We start from the raw sequence: 5,357 nt of genomic DNA on the forward strand, positions 1-5,357 counted from the left end.
ATATTATATTCCATCTATATCCCATGTAAGAGTGCAAAAAAATAAATAAAGAGTTTATTTGTATATAATAATAGCTTCCATATAAGACAGCGCTATCCTAGTTAGGGACAAGTAAATGCCAAGTGACCTAAAGATAATAATAGTCAATATTGGTATTAAAGTGCAGCCATAAGTAAATAAATACAAATAAGTCCTAGGAGGGATTTCAATACATGACCTGTGTATGCAGCGCAGACCCCTGCAGCGCAGACCCCGACGCGCGTTTCGCGTATAGCTTCTTCCTTGGGGGAATTCAGTACAACTGAGAGGTGTTAATTCACGTCTTAATATACCTTAAAAAATCAATGGAAGCAGCGGCATGTGAGCGGCGCTTCCGTTGCCGAAAACCGGAAGTGACGTCTTCCACGGACCGGCGTCTCACGTCACCAGTCCGCATCCCCCTCCGACGCGTCAGAGAGGGAGACGGCACAGGCAAAGATCAAGACGCGTCGCCATGGAGACTCACCAGCCGGAGACTCAGGAAGCGCACACCGCTGCTAGGAGAAGGAGGGAACCGTAATCACTCTAATATAGCCACTGAGGAAGAGATGTGCCACACATTATATATAAAATCCTATTTATAAATACCTAAAACATAATCTGCATGAAGCATAATAGAAAGTGAAATCAGTGAAGTTACAAAAAAAGAGGTATAAAACCTATTATATAGAATAGCCATTATAAAAAGATAATTGATTAAGAAAAAACCGTAAATATCCTAAAATAGCTACATGGCTACAAAGTTCATTTAACGTCCAGTGAATAAGTGCACACAAATCAAACATATATACATTACTAATACATAAAAATATAAAAGCCGCAAACAAAGTTCATTATAATGTTATACAGTCCTAACAAATAACATATTTAAAAAAGTGCAACGGACAATTGGATAATAAATGTCTAAAAAATATATATATCCTCAAAGTGCAGTGCTCTATTAATATACAATCCCGGGAGACAAATCCTCCAGATGGTTCTGGGCCATCCCACAGTGGTATCCATATATTTCTTCCAATATTGATGTCATCTGATCAATAATTCCCCAATCCACAACTCCTCATATTCAAGCAGTAAAGACGTGTATAAAACACTAAAGTAGTTAGTAGTAGCAGCTATTCTGTATTTTATGTCTCCTCGTTATTTGTGTACATGTTCTGTATAATAAAATATATAAATTTTTAATTTGAATTGGCATATGCTTCCGTTTTTGTTGATAGGAGTAGTGTTATTGGAAGTGCCTTTGATTAGGCCTAAAAATCTTTTGGTTTATCTATAAATTTTCCTGTACTTTGTTTACAGCTAGTAGTGGCCAATATGGATACTAAAGCCAGAGAATTGAATTGGTTATCTTGTATGGATACTGTTTTTAATGGAGATACTATACAGAATGTTTCAGTGGAAAGTGGTAGTAAAATGAATTTGAAAAATTCTATGAAGTATCTATTGAAGAAAAGGACACGGACATGGTGGAATAAGGCCTCATTAGAAAGGTATTTGGCTAAAGGATTAATTCCGAGAGGCTTAAGAGTGAAAATTATGCCATCTTTTGTGGTAGAGGACACTGTGTTCAGGACTAAATGGGAAGAAGCCTGTAATAATTGTTCTAAATGCCTTATAGAACTTTTAATTGGTAACAATAAGAAAAGTCTGGATAACTGTGATATTGAAATTGAGAGCACTCGTGTGAAATTATCTGAGACACTTACCAATGTAGAGATGGAGACATTCAACAAGGATATTGAGAACCAATCCCATATTTGGGAAAAAGAGGTGAAGGACTCTAAAATGAAGAAGTTCCAAAGGGATCTTCAAGACCTCAAAAGTGGAACAGTCTACAGATGGCAAACAGCTGTGACAAGGAGCCATGAGATGACAAGGACTTCATCTTTTTCATCCATATCATCCAGAGAGGAGGATAATAATGATGGTAGGACTGATAATCGTTTCTATAATCTGAGGAGGAATACTAATCAGAGAAGAGGAAACAATTATAAAAGAAAGGAGAAACGGAGAAATGATCCATCGACATCTGGGTTACAGGTAATTAATCTATCTGATTACAAACTTACGGAAGCACAGGTGGAGGTATTGAGCTTGGGTCTGAGTTTCTCACCCACTGCTTCATTTGATTTTTTCTCAGCACTGAAAGACTTAAATTTATTTGCACGTAAGCTGGTTCTAAAAAAACTTCATGAAAAACCAAATCTGGGTGAAGTATGGACAGAGAGGGAGTTAGAAGCTATTGCCATTCTTGACGAACTCAGTAATGAACAGGAACCAATAGTGAGTATAAACAAATTTGTGCCCCCCATTCCTAAAAAATTCCCTCCTATGAATCTTTACCCGAATATTGAACTCTTTGTCAAAATGGTCACTAATGAATTCCATAAGATATCACCAAGGATAAATAATGATAATCTCACTTGGTGTCAGAGGAAGGCCCTAAAAGAACTGAGAGATTTAAAGGGAATAGTGATAAAATCGGCAGACAAAGGAGGGAATGTGGTGGTTTTACCTGTTGGACTATACGAAAAAGAAGCTTTGAGACAATTGAGGGATCCAGCTCACTATAAGAGATTGACTTTTAACCCAACTTTGAAATTTGTAGGTGACCTGGAGGGGATCTTGGAAGAAGCTTTTCAGAATGGGATTATCACAAAACAAATCAGAGACAATTTGATACCTACCTACCCAAAGATGGCATGTATCTATTTCTTGCCCAAAGTTCATAAAAATTTAAATAACCCACCGGGTCGTCCAATTGTATCGGGCAACGGGAGCCTCTGCGAAACAGTTGGTAAGTACCTTGATTCTCACCTTAAACCTTTGGTCCACATGTTACCTTCCTATATTAGGGACACTGGAGATTTCCTGTCAAAAATTGAAGGCATACCAATGGAGGAAGATATGTGGTTTGTGACTCTTGACGTAGAGTCTCTTTATACCTCTATTCAACATAAAGATGGAATCCAAGCAGTTAAAACCTTTCTATCTATGACTGATTACAGTATTGAGGTTATCGATTTTTTGATTACTCTTCTGGAATTTGCACTGACCCACAACTTTTTTATTTTTAAAGAAACCATTTACTTGCAAAACCAGGGCACAGCGATGGGGGCGTCTTTCGCCCCCTCATACGCTAATTTATTTTTAGGTCTATGGGAGAGAACCATCTTCTTCACTAGACCAGTTGACTTTATTGAGAAGGTCCTGTTCTGGGTACGTTTCATTGACGATATTTTTCTGATTTGGCAGGGCTCAGAACAGGACCTCCTCCTGTTCCTGGAAATCCTTAACAACAATGGTATCAATGTGAAACTCACTTGCAAGTATAGTCAGAGCAATTTAGAATTTTTGGATGTCATGGTAAGGAAGGGTACTAATGACTTTATTGAGACAAATGTATTCCGGAAGGATACTGCTGTAAATTCCTTATTACATGCATCATCAGCACACCCTAGACCGCTGATAAATGGTATACCAACGGGTCAGTTCCTGAGGATCAAGAGGATATGTTCCAGTGAACAATCATTTCATGAAGAAGCAGATGCCTTGGCTACAAGGTTCGAGAACAGAGGCTACTCTAAACGCAGTGTGAAGAGGGGAAAGAAAAAAGCTGTCCAAGCTAAGAGAGAAGATTTACTACGAACCAAAAATAAGCCGCCATCAGATCAAGTAGTGAGATTTATATCTACATTTAGTGATAAAGGTTCGGCCATGAAACAAGCGTTGGAGAAATATTGGCCAATGCTAAAAATGGACAAAACACTTGCTAAATATCTTAATGATCAGCCTTCGATTACGTATAGAAGAGCAAAAAATTTGAAAGATATATTGGTTCATAGCTATCACTCAGGACAAACCCCGGAAAAAGCCTTTGGCTCTAAAGGCCCTAAATGGGGCTTTTTTCCTTGTAACGACTGTATAGCCTGCCCTAATATGTCTCGAGCTAGTAATTTTTTATCGAGTGATGGTACAAAGACCTATACAATTACCCAACACATTACGTGCAATAGTGTGGGTGTGGTCTACTACGCCACCTGTCCATGTATGAAAATATACGTTGGTCTAACATCCAGACCTTTAAAGATACGGGTAAGGGAACATCATAGAGATATCGTGAACTCTAAAGATATTGAGGACATATCAACATTAAAACCCATACCCAGACATTTCAGATTGAAGCATGGGTGCAATGCAAAACTTTTGAAAGTAATAGGCATTGATAAGGTTCATATTGATCAGAGAGGTGGTAATTGGCGCAAGAATTTGGCTCAGTTGGAAGCTAGGTGGATCTCTATGATTGATTGTGTACAGCCACATGGGCTTAATGAGATCCTTAGTTTTGCTCCTTTTCTTTAATAGAGTATGTTATTTACCACTTTTTGCTTTTTATTATTTTTTGTTAGGTGTTTTTTATTTTTATATGTCTGAAAATATTTTAATCTGTTTTTATATGGACTCTAATAATTTATGTTTTCATCTCTTTAGTGTTTTATACACGTCTTTACTGCTTGAATATGAGGAGTTGTGGATTGGGGAATTATTGATCAGATGACATCAATATTGGAAGAAATATATGGATACCACTGTGGGATGGCCCAGAACCATCTGGAGGATTTGTCTCCCGGGATTGTATATTAATAGAGCACTGCACTTTGAGGATATATATATTTTTTAGACATTTATTATCCAATTGTCCGTTGCACTTTTTTAAATATGTTATTTGTTAGGACTGTATAACATTATAATGAACTTTGTTTGCGGCTTTTATATTTTTATGTATTAGTAATGTATATATGTTTGATTTGTGTGCACTTATTCACTGGACGTTAAATGAACTTTGTAGCCATGTAGCTATTTTAGGATATTTACGGTTTTTTCTTAATCAATTATCTTTTTATAATGGCTATTCTATATAATAGGTTTTATACCTCTTTTTTTGTAACTTCACTGATTTCACTTTCTATTATGCTTCATGCAGATTATGTTTTAGGTATTTATAAATAGGATTTTATATATAATGTGTGGCACATCTCTTCCTCAGTGGCTATATTAGAGTGATTACGGTTCCCTCCTTCTCCTAGCAGCGGTGTGCGCTTCCTGAGTCTCCGGCTGGTGAGTCTCCATGGCGACGCGTCTTGATCTTTGCCTGTGCCGTCTCCCTCTCTGACGCGTCGGAGGGGGATGCGGACTGGTGACGTGAGACGCCGGTCCGTGGAAGACGTCACTTCCGGTTTTCGGCAACGGAAGCGCCGCTCACATGCCGCTGCTTCCATTGATTTTTTAAGGTATATTAAGACGTGAATTAACAC

General features: G+C 37.8%; 1 long non-coding RNA gene across 1 annotated transcript; it reads left to right on the forward strand.

Moving 5' to 3' along the window:
* Window positions 1-1,887: 1,887 nt before the first annotated feature.
* On the forward strand, window positions 1,888-5,005 carry LOC143773691 (uncharacterized). The gene is made up of 3 exons (XR_013215308.1): window positions 1,888-2,325; window positions 2,651-2,839; window positions 4,534-5,005. It is a non-coding gene; the product is annotated as an uncharacterized LOC143773691 (long non-coding RNA).
* The last annotated feature ends 352 nt before the right edge of the window (window positions 5,006-5,357 follow it).

Source organism: Ranitomeya variabilis, chromosome 5, assembly GCF_051348905.1.
Source record: "Ranitomeya variabilis isolate aRanVar5 chromosome 5, aRanVar5.hap1, whole genome shotgun sequence".
Lineage (NCBI taxonomy): Eukaryota > Metazoa > Chordata > Amphibia > Anura > Dendrobatidae > Ranitomeya > Ranitomeya variabilis.